Source organism: Chiloscyllium plagiosum, chromosome 22, assembly GCF_004010195.1.
Source record: "Chiloscyllium plagiosum isolate BGI_BamShark_2017 chromosome 22, ASM401019v2, whole genome shotgun sequence".
NCBI classification, from domain to species: domain Eukaryota; kingdom Metazoa; phylum Chordata; class Chondrichthyes; order Orectolobiformes; family Hemiscylliidae; genus Chiloscyllium; species Chiloscyllium plagiosum.
This window is the reverse complement of record NC_057731.1, coordinates 13,119,223-13,131,470: the sequence shown is the minus strand read 5'-3', so window position 1 is coordinate 13,131,470 and position 12,248 is coordinate 13,119,223. Positions and strand designations below refer to the sequence as shown.

Genomic DNA, 12,248 nt, shown 5'->3' with positions numbered 1-12,248 from the left:
AAACACATAGATCTAGATGCCATCTATCAACCCCTCAGAAAATGAACAGGAAATGACATCACCACAAACCCCAGGAACCCCATCCAGGAGAAAGATATAAATAGAAAGCAGGAGACAACAGCTTCGCTTCACTTGGAGGTTGCCACTGATGATGTTACCTAGCCAGGTAATGAAATGTCTGGATATCAAACCTACAGCTCAGCGAGCAAACCTACACCCCCCACCCCACAAAGGAAATCCTCAGTTTATAGTCAGGTTGTCTAAATGTAAATGTAAATGTAAACTTAGAAGGAGTTTCCATGATCTATATCAGAAATACATAGTGTTCTAATTGGGCTGGGCATTTTGACAATGGCAGCCCATACTAACGGAGTCCCATAGGGGCTGGTCAATTTGTTAATGATTTGGGTGAGGAAAGTGAATGTACCAAGGCCAAGTTTGTAGGTGACACAACAATTGGTGGGAAGGCAAGTGGTGAGGATGACACAAGGAGTTTGCACAGTGATATAGACAGGTTAAGCGAGTGTGAAAAAACTGTAGATGGAAAACAAAGTGGCAGGAAGAACAGAGGAGCTGAATATTATTTAAATGGAAAGAAAACATTACCGAAAGCTAAAAAAACAGAGGTTTTAGGTGCCCTTATGCATGAATCACAAAAAAGACTAGCATCCAAATTCAGTTGGTAATACGGAGATCCAATTAAATGCTGACCATTATTTCAAAGGGTATGGAGCATAAAAGGGGCAGGGCTGGGGGTGGGGGATGAGTCCTAATGAACTAATCCGTCCCACACTGGAGTTTGGACGAATAAAAGGTGATGTTACTGATCCATACAAGATTCTTTGGAGACTTGATAGGGTATATGCAGAAAATTTGTTACCCCTTGTAGGTAAGTCTAGCAACAAAGGGCATATTCTCAGAATTAGGGGTCACACATTTGAGACAGAGAAGAACAAGAATTTATTCTCTGAAAGGGCAGTGAATCTATGGGATTTTTTCAGCAGATGGCTGCTGAAATCAGATTGTTAAGTATATTCAAGGCTGCGATAGACAAGTTTTAATCATTAAGGGAATCAAGGGTTATGGGGAAAAGGCAAGAAAGTGGAGTTGAGGATTATCTGATCAGCTATGATCACATTGGATAATGGCACAGACTCAGTGGACTGAATGTCTACTTTTGCTCTGATATCTTATTGTCTGATGGCAAATGAGACAGATATTTTTCTTTAATTTCATCTCTAACAGTAAGTTAATGGAGAACAGTACTTGAAGTGTTCTCAGTGCTAAAGTATTTGTTTCCTGCATAAAACTGGATATGGTTAACAAAACTGAGCACCATTGTTCTAGCTGTTTGCTTTCTCACCCTTTGGGTATACTAAAATTGAGCCATTGCCAATTAAGGCCTCATCCAATTCTCTGTGCTGTCCTAACTTGTACCATGTCCACTTCAGTCCTTATCTCTTTTGTTCAGGAAATGCAATGTTTCACACACCCACAATATCTCAACTAAAAATATTCTTGTGGTTTGAACATAGAAACTAAAACACTGGTAATTGCTTTACCTTTGCATGTTCAGTTTCTATTGACACTGAGGAGTCAACAATCTGGAAATGAAACCATACTGAGTAGTATTCTAGGTCAACACAGCCAGTGAACTTTGAAAACAAAATCACCATATTTAACAATAATGATGAGGTACACATTCTTTTTCTAATGAATTATATTTAAGGGCTTTAATTCCCCGAAATCCTTCACAATAGGTTTCCAGTTGCGAAGTGAACAGGCATTTGGAGGGTGGTGGACAGGGGGTGAGAACTGACCTCCATTAGGCAGAGCCCACAGGCTCAATACTGGATGGAGGTCAATGGATCAGAAAGGAGATTGGAAGGCAGGCAAGGGGAGGCAATGGCCCAGTGGCATTATCACTGGACGGTTGATCCAGAGACACAGGCACATTCTGAGAACCTAGTTTTGAATCCTGCCACGGCAGATGGTGGAATAAGAATATCTGAAATTAATGATGACCATGAATCCATTGTTGGAAAAGCCCATCTGGTCCACTGATATCCTGTAGGGAAGGAAACTGTCATCCTTACCTGGCCTGGATGACAAATGACTCCAGACCCAAAGCAATGTGGTTGACTCTTAACTGCTCATGGGCAATAAATGGTGGCCTAACCAATGAGGCCTCATCCCATGAATGAAGTTAAGAAAAAAAGGGATGCCCCCAGTGAATGTTCTGCACAGGGAGGTCAGTAAGAGGGTAGGATGAGACTGTATGGGATGCTCCTTGTCGGATTGCCTTGTATCAAGAAGCCGTGACAATGGGCTGATTGAAAGGTGCCATGCAAGGCACAGCAGGAAGCTGTCAGTCAAGTAAGTCAGGGACAAGCAACAGAAAAAAGGAGAAGCTTTTAGCATAGCTGAGGGGCTGGAGCTGAGATTTGGAAAGATAGGGTGACCAAGTTGGATAATCTAAAGATAGCATGATAACAGAAGCAAAGGCTCCAGGACAATTTTTTTTTTAAAGAAGAATAAAGTTGAGAGAAGAAGTTTATAAATGGTGAAGATATAGATTTCTGTCTTAACATGGATGGTCCAAATATCAGGAAGCAGGTGATCTTTTTCCACTGGCATCAAATCATTACAACCTTGGAGCAAAACAAGGAAGTATTTACGCGGAATGAAGCTTCCCACCTATGCTGACAGTCATCTCCATGAAGGTGGTGTATTTCTGATCTTGGGCGTCCAGCTTCTCCCAATTATCTGGATGGCTTGACCGTGCACCTCAAAGAAATACAATTGATGTTGTTCACACTCAAGCCTCTTCAGGTCCATCTGGATGTTTCCACTCCTCAATGTGTCCACTACATGGACCTTCAGTGGCCTGTCCCTGGTCAGTTTAAAGGAGGACTCCAGGAGGATGATGCGATCAAGTGACTTTACTGAATCCAGGAGTATAGAAACCATGTCCTCTCCTTCAGCTTGCTTGCTTCTGTTGCCCCCAGAACCCTTACCATTACCTCAAAGACCCACTGCCATCTTCTTAGAACATCTGTATCTCTTCGCCCTATTTTCTAATGGACTTGTTCCATACAAATGTTCCATTACAACCGTTGCCTGATTCCTCACGTTGAGGTACCTAGATGTCATAACTGGCAGTGTCTCCTCAACTGCCAGATCAGCAAGTGTTTGTGGCTTTCCCCCAAAATGTCTTACTCATTGACAAGTAGACTATCTGATCAGAAGGATAACTTTCCACCTTCACAGAACCAAAGGAAAGTACATGGGAATCCTATGTCTAGGTTAGTTTGAAAAGTGGATTCCCCACGCCAACCCCTGAGTCTCCCTCATGGATAATGCTAATTTCAACTGCTTGACTGTTTTCTCCATGGTTTCTGCCATTACTTGATGCCTGTGCTATGAAATCCTGTCAACTACAACGAAATGTAACGTGAGATTTTAATATGGCCCAAAGATCATGAATTAGGGATTCTCCATTCCACTGACAACAGGTCAGTACAAACATGAAAGGTTAAACAAGAAAGTATTTACTTGAAGTAAATCTGTGGTTGACATTTTTTGAGGAATCCTTTGTAGTTCTGCTCCTTCTATCCCAAACGCACCTTGTTTTCCAGAGAGGGCCTGTTTGACTGTTCTAACTGCCCTCCCTTACCATTGCATCTAGTTCTGGAGGTCCAGCCTGAACTGCTGGAGCTACCCTCCTTATTGCCCTCCCTCACTGTCGTCACCTGTTGATGGGAGTTTCATTACACAGTCCAGAAGAGTGGATTATTGGTAAGAGACCTCAGAGCAGCTGCAGCTGGAAAATCAGGACGTAATGATGAGGAAAGACTCCTTGGGTACGAATGATGGTTCCTGTCAAATCCTGCCTTGTCATGTCTGATTTTTCACAAACTTATTTCACGGAACATTCCTGACTCATGATCCAGCTTCCAATGGAGAATCCATCACTGTCGTCCTGCTTAGGCCTTCAGGCCAACACAATATCAACCTCTCATTCTGTTCAGTGCACCACATCCCCATCACTGAATCCATTAACAGTCCTGAGCTTGCCTCTTCTGATTCTCTGCTTAGGGAAACCTAATTTGTCCAGCTGCACCAGCCCTGGGAGCAGAGCAAACAACAGCGCAGCGATAATGAACAGGTCCCAGTACTTACCATGACAGTCATAGCTCCCCGCCCCCTGCCCCAGCTCACATCATTGCACTTAGTGTTCCTTGTAGACTATGTCTAATGACAGGATCAGCAGCTGCTGAAGGTATAGGCTTGAGTGAGCTGTAGCCACATGAGGTGGATCATTCATGTGACAGTGAGGCCACAAACAGCTTCTGGTATCGGGACTTGGTTGTCGATGTTAATGGGGTGATATATGAGTGAACACTGATTACAATACTCACTGAGATGCTGCGTACATTCCCTGTCTCATGTCACTGTCAAGAAGCCTGCAGGAGTTCAGCGCCATATTGACAGAGGGGTGTATGCCTCTCCACTGAAATGATCCATGTCTCACAATCCCAGAGGGCACTGCCCCTGCTGCCCAATACCTGCTGCAGCCTGTAACTGAGCAGCTGACCCGAGGGTCTGGCCTCCCTATGAGGATTCAGCAATACTTCCTGCTAAAGACAGAAAACCACTGTGACATCTCCAGAAAGATACCTCAGTGTTCACTGGGATGTGACTATAACACACGTTATTCTCAATCATCTAAACTCTGGCCATTTCAACATCACCAGAGCAAGGCCCCTGTTTGAAATTGGATAAATGATCTTCGGGGAGGGACAAGTGAACACGTGGAATGGTCCTGCCTGATTGACGTTCACAAAGAAAGCAGCCAATCAGCTGGAAGGGCTGAGCTCTGCCATGCCAGGATGAAGAGTAGAGGTTTCTGGCACTGCCCGAGGTGGTCCATGTGCAGGATGGGCTGTAACACAGGCCGTGTTGGATGTAACCGGGGAAGCAGCATGGCCCCATCACAGCATCACTGCTTCCCGATAGACCACCCCCCCTCACACGTGTTACAGAGCCAGACCCTGTGCTCTGTCCAATCCTCATTCATAATAAACAGTATTCAGGGGAAGGCGCTTTTAATTTAGTGATACTGGAAATCTGAAACTGATGAATCACCTTTCAGTTTCATTTTCCTCTAATTTCTGCAATTCAGGAAACGTCACTGCATTCCGAATAATGCATGAGTTGTAGTTGGTGTGTATATATTTGTACTTTCGGAAACTGAGCACCTTTCACTCTGATCATCCAGCTCCTCAGACAGCAGAAGGAAAAGTAAAGAAGCAGCTGGTGTATTCACTGAGATCACCATGGGGTAAGTGAGATCTTCATGTATCCATACCGTGTACAGTATAGACAGCTGGAGCTCAGTGCTCTCCCTCTTGTCTCTGAGTCATTGTGATGTGGGCTCGAATCATATTCCAATGATTTGATCACACAATCCTGTCCTTCTCTTAATGTAGTACTGAGGGAGTTCAACCCTGTCTGAGGCGCTGGCTTTCCGCCGAGACATAAAATAGAGACAATGTGAGATTCCCTGGTTGGGCTAGCATTTATTGTACACCTCTAATGGCTCTTAACAAGATGGGGGTGGGCTGCCACCTTGAACCATCAGTTTATTTGGTGTAGATACACCCATAACACCATTTAGGAGGGAGTTCCAGAACCTTCACCCAGCAAAACCATACTGCAGGAAACAGGCCTCACTCCTGCAAAAATGGAGCTGTCTGTTGCACTCTGACTTTAAATAGGTTTGTGTTTCCCATACGTGTGAATGGTGTAACTTAATAGATACGCTAGCTTCTCCATCAAGAAGGAAACACTTTGGAGAAAGCAGGGCTGCAGGAGGAGGTGCAGGTTAAAGGGAGCATTCATTGGGCCAGCTGGATGTGTTATGCACTGATTATCTCCTCCTTGATACTGGTCAGGATGATGGTCTGATTGTATTCATGGAACATGAGATTGGAGTCTTGCACTTTGAGTGTGTGATCGTATGCCAGGTGGTGATGGAGAGGCTGTTGTGTCTATTAGCAGCACCAGTGGGAAGCGAAAGAGCTTTTAAGAGGAGGAGCAGTGAGCAGCAGGAGGGTGAATGACAGCTCGGGTACCAGCCTAGCAGGTGCTGTGAGAGGAGCACTCATTGGGTAAAAACTGTTCAGGCTGGAGAGGGGGCACCCTGATTTATCGGCAGATCAGCAGACGGCTGGTTAGGCAAGGCCTCCCTCCCCAAGGCTACCAGCCAGCTGGAGTTGTGCTACAAAAGGTACAAAGGAGTGGGTATACTTTGGCATTAAGGAAGGTGGTACTGCTGAGTGAGTGAGTGAGTAAGTGATGGGGAAGGGGTAACTGGGACGAGGGGCTGCTGAGTGAGTGAGTGAGTGATGGGGAAGGCATAACTGGGACGAGGAGCTGTTGGTTGAGTGAGTGAGTGAGTGAGTGATGGGGAAGGTATAACTGGAACGAGGAGCTGGTGAGTGAGTGAGTGAGTGAGTGATGGGAAAGGGATAACTGGGACGAGGGGCTGCTGAGTGAGTGAGTGAGTGATGGGGAAGGGACAACTGGGACGAGGGGCTGCTGAGTGAAGCATTCTCTGGACTGGGAAGAGATGTCCTTTGATGTATCTATCAGCTAACAAATGCCTCCACTAGACATCGCCCAGAAGCTTCATCATTGCATTGTTTAAAAACATAGCTGGATGGCTTTTGTTTTCAAAAGTACCGATGAGAGACCAACAAAGACGGAGGAGAATTATGGGCACTGTTGCATTCCATAATGACAAACATGGCCCTTCAATTGGTGTTTGCCCTGATCAAACTATTTTAGACTGCGACGCCTTCAAAAGAGTGGCCATGATAAGGTTAGTTTAAAAAGAAACCTCTGGTCAAGATACACAAAAGATGGCAAATCTAAAGAGGACTGCCTGACTGGAAAGGTTTCAGATGCAGTGGTGTAGCTACATGGCTTTTGATTGAGTTAAAATCTTGCCGATTTTGAAGGTTTATAAACAGGATACATTAGACAAGTAATATTAACTAATAATCATTTGTGGTTTCAATATTGAGAGACACCAGCAGAGTCCAATCGTGAGAATAAATGAAATCCTTTAGAATGATATAATATTATGTCATTCATAAATATCTTTAACCTGTCATCTAATACTACCAAAGGCCAAGCTAAGAATTAATTCAAATGACCAAAATAAAATGGAAAAGCTGCAGCTTCAGAAATAGAGATTGTAAAAGATTTTATTTTCTTGCAGTGACACACGGGAAAATTTGTTGAAAGTGAATCTCGATCAGCTTCAATGTCACTTCACGTGGACTCGACAGAAAGAAACCATTGACTTGGGTGATATGAAACACAAATTAGAAGATTCAATACTGCTTGGTGTGAAATATCAAGCCAGGTCTTACAACCATCTCACCTTTATAAACTGTCTGCAAGGAAACTGTGAAGAGGCAATTCAGAATTTAAAGGAAGCTGAAAGGATTCTGAGGGAGAGACATGGAGATGAATTTGAGAAAAGGATCTTGGTCACCTATGGAAACTCTGCCTGGGTTTATTATCACATGGACTGACTGGAGGAGGCTCAGTCCTACCTCGACAAGCTGGAGACAGTCTGTAAACTATTTCCTGAAGCCTCTCGGTTTACAGCAATGATACCTGAGGTTTACGGGGAGAAGGGCTGGTCACTGTTGACTACAGCCGCTCAATATTATGGAGAGGCAAAGGAATGTTTTACAAAGGCCCTGGAGGAAGATCCTGACAACATTGAGTGGAATGTTGGCTATGCCACTGCACTGTCCCGTCTAGAAGGAGTTTCAGGTACCCAAGTGAGTCACAAATCTACTGAATCAATGAAACAGTTTAGACGTGTGCTGGAGCTAGATTCTGATCATGCTGAAGCCATGGTGCTGTTAGCTTTAAAACTACAAGAGTTAAGTCAAGAGGGGGAAGCATCCACATTAGTTGAGCGAGCATTGCAGAAGTCTCCTGGTCATCCATATGTGCTTCGATATGCAGCAATGTTTTACAGGAAAGAAGGAGATGTAGAAAATGCTTTCAAGCTGTTAGAGAAAGCATTAAAAATTACACCAAACTCATCATTTTTGTACCATCAAATAGGTCAGTGTTACAATGACAAACTACAAGCACTGGGCCCAGTCCGATGCAGCAATGGGCCTGATGATCCTGCTTCTCAAGAGAAGGCCACTTTGATTGAACAATGCAGACACTACTTCAGTGAGGCAGTTGCGCTCAAACCATCGTTTACAGGAGCAAAGGTGAAACTTGCAGATATCCTCATCGTAAATGAAGAAATTCATGAGGCTGAAATGATCTACAGTGACCTACTGAAATTGGAATATGGTTGTCCAGAAGATAAGCAGTATGTCACTTACAAGGCTGGGAAATTTGAACTGTATTGGAAAAGATCAGAACCGAATGCCGTCACACATTTTCTGGAAGGATTTTCTATCAAAAGAAACTCAAAACAACAAAAACTCTGCCGCACCAGCTTGGAAAAGATCGCAAAGAGACGACTTCGAAATAACCCAGGCGACATAAAGGCTTTGTGCATTCTTGGGGCCATGTACCTGCTAGATGGGGAGGAGCCTGGACTTATGACATGCTTTGTGAAGCTCAAACTGCAAGAGCTTTTCAATGAAGAATAAAGATCTGCTGTCTTTGAATTACACCTTTCTACTGAGATCAACAATGACTTGCCAAGCAAACATATTTGAAAGGGGTGAATATTTTCTCAGAACTTCCGCTGGGGACCTTTTCATTTCTATTCTGCAAGCACTTCCTTTAAAATTAAGATATTATGCATGCATATATAACGCATAAATAATCATTCCAGTTAAAAATATTCCAAGTCCTGTTGCTTCTTAGTGGAATATTGCTCGCATGCGATCTAACCAAACATTATTTGATTTCTGCAGCTTTAGAGATTTAGTTGTGTGTGAGGAGAAACAAAATACAGGTTGGAATTTAAGTTGAGTGAATGGGATACAAATGCAATCATTATTCTGAATTTGAGAAGCTAATACAATAACAATAATGTATATGACACCAGATTGATTTTGTGCTATGAGGGCAGTTCAAAACATACCCTTTGCTGTAAAAATCAGGCCAAGCATGTTTAAAGCCAGGCTAGTGAATTGATGGAAATTTTGGCAGGGTTCCACTGATTAGAAAGGGGAAAACATCAAGATTCTGGAGCCTTAACCCTTCAAAGTTGGGACCAGACTTCCTGGTCAAATGAATGTACAACCCTTCATCCTCCTGATGTCCTGTTCCTCTTCAGGGCTGCTTCAGTGGGAAAAGAAAAAGCAGTGCCCCCCTGCTCTAGATAGAGTTACCATCACAGTCAGTGCTCATGAATATCACCAAACCCCAGGCTCTGGATGTTATTGAGGATCCCACACAGCTTCACCCCATTTCCCGCAGGTGGCTTGGTCTAAACTCACCCCCATTGAGTTCTAGCGTGGTCTGGATCACAGTGAGTTAAACTGATACCCAAATATAGATGAAAATATGTGCTTTATCATGATGCTGAACACTTTATTATAGGAGCAGTACACTTTAGGTGAAAGCACCATTGGTCTCAGTGATAGTCTGAGCATGTGACTGCTCCTCTTTCGATGGTGATGATGGTGTGTTAACAATATCCAATCCAGCCTCTAGAGACTGGAATAAAACCCCTCTTCACTTGCTGCCTTTTCACAGAAAGGCTCCCCTTGGGTGAAAGGGTTCCCAAATGTGACAGTTGGGAGAGGGCCAATAATCACTGCAGACCCTTCAAATAAACCAACAGCTCAATTCTGTGTCCCTGAGGACTTACTGAGGGGTGATGGGACATCCCCTACAGAGCGTTCACTCAGATCTCAGCCCCCGTCACTGGGAGTCTCCCTGTCCTGGAAGTTGTCAGCTTCACCAAGCCTTCAGCAAACCATCTAAGCTCCTGATTGGCCAACACAGAGCAGCTGGGACAATCCCCGAGGAAAGGCCATTTACTGCAGACTCTCGCAGTCTGGGTGAAGGGAAACACAGGAACGGGGGGGGGAAGAATAGAAGATAGAAAAATGCATTTAAAAGAATATAACACAATGCTGCTGAAATTGATTTGCCAAACTGAATTTTGTTGTAATTGTATTATCAGCAATTGCTTGCATTCCATTGTCGATGTGGGTGAATGAAAACAGTTAATCGTGTACACACTGCATTAATCTATAATGGGGATTAAATTAGAAAAATCAGTTCTAGCAGTTTGTCATGTTTCCAGACAATTGTCATCATTTGGAAAACTACCACAGTACCTTCTGGTCAACACAGGGCAACTTGTCTAAAAGCTGTGAATGGAAACTATAGCCACTTTAGCCAAAGAGGACTCTGTAAAGGGACAAAAGCTGTGATGATCTAAAGGGTACAGAGTCATTAAAACCTCACCATTACACACACTGATTCCATCAACACAAGTCCCACTTGTCAATGAGGCTTGTCTCCTGGAGCCTAGACTGCAATGATTTTCCACCAATGGAGATGGGCTCCCAATTCTGTTTCTATCTTTGGCATTTCCTTAAAGACAAAGGGAAATTAACTGAAAATTTTTATTTCTCTCAGCAATAGATTCCCTGCTGCTGCTGAGGATTATGAAAATATAAAATTTGCACCAACTCCCAAATGGAAATAGAGAAGAATTTGACATAAAATTGAACCAATCTTCCTTTTTTTCATTCAAAATATTAAAACAAAATGTTATCACATTATCAATGCCGCACAAAAGGAAATGCAGCAAACAGGTTGCCAAAAGGGGTGTGGAGTTCTCATCCATACTAACGGCTACTTCAGGTTTTTATGAGAAGTTTTGAGGAGATTTTACTACATCCCTAGGTTTGGAAATCTGGGAAGTAGCTGTGGTTGGCTAGTGGAGGACGAGGTTGGACAGTAGTGTGGTGTCGCATGTGGTTAAATAACCTACTACAGTCGCTGGTCTCTACATAAACAATCAAACTCTCAGTGAGAGACTGGTCTGAGTCCATTGCCTATGAGCTTGTGTCCAACCAGGGAGTCAATGTCTCCAGGATATAATTTCAGGTATCAGACAGGCAGCAAGCACACCCCTAAGAAATCTAACAGCAGTGATTTTTAGGAAGACATACACTATTGAGCATATGTCCAAACATACAAGCAAGAGTTGAAGTTAGTCACAATATGGTAACTATTCAACTCCTCAGCCAGTTAGTGTTTAGTTCTCAGGGCAATGGAATTCACGTGAAGCAAGATCACCCCAAATAATTAGAGCCTCTTACCCTTATCTTTGTTTTAGTCATTCCCTCTCTTATTGTCAGGATCGACCAAATTGCATTACATTTTCATTTTAACTTCTCATTTTGTTTTTCACTTTGGATTACTAAACTGAAGTATGCATCAAACAACTTATCCTTGGGGTTTAATGTCTTTCAGCCTTTGGAATCATTCTACATTCTTGGTCTTCATTACCATGGGTTGGAAATGTTAATGGGAGAGGTGGGGAGAAGTATAAATGTAGTGCGGGCTTACACCAGATGTGAAAGATATTGGTGAGATGACATCAAGAGAACTGTATGCTGTCTGGGTCCCCTTCTTGAATAAGGAATTTTCTGGCATTAGAGGAAGTTTGGAGATGGTACACTCAGCAGATTCCTGGGTTGATGGGGTCATCACATGAGGAAAGGTTGAACAGGTTGGGTCTGTCCTCATTGGAGATTCAAAGATTAAGAGGTGATCGTATTAAACCATTTACAATTCTGAGGGATACTGACAGGGTAGATGCTGAAAGATATTTTGCCCCGAGGGGAAATCTAGAACAAGGGACACTGTTTCACAACAAGGGTGCTCCAAATGAAATGAAATTGAAGAGGAGTTTCCTCTTCAGGAGGGACATTGTCTGGATGATTGAATATATTAATTGGATCTACAAGGGAGGGAGCAAAGTGAAGTGACAGCCAGGATCAGATCAGCCATCTTCTTATTGCATGATGGAGCAGTCTTCAAGGACCAAATGCCTACTCCTTTGGTTTCTTCCTCTAGTTCAGGTTTAAATTGATGTAATTATTTGGAAATTTGGCTCCCAGGTGTTGTGTGTACTACATGGATACCATGGGCATTTCAATGGCACCAGTACTTGCTCTGTTCCATGTCAATGAATTTTCAAACCAGCTGGTAGGCCCTCATAA

The 12,248-nt window shown here is 43.3% G+C and overlaps 1 pseudogene; it reads left to right on the top strand.

The window, feature by feature from the left end:
• Positions 1-5,185: 5,185 nt before the first annotated feature.
• Positions 5,186-10,289, top strand: LOC122561064 (annotated as a pseudogene).
• The last annotated feature ends 1,959 nt before the right edge of the window (positions 10,290-12,248 follow it).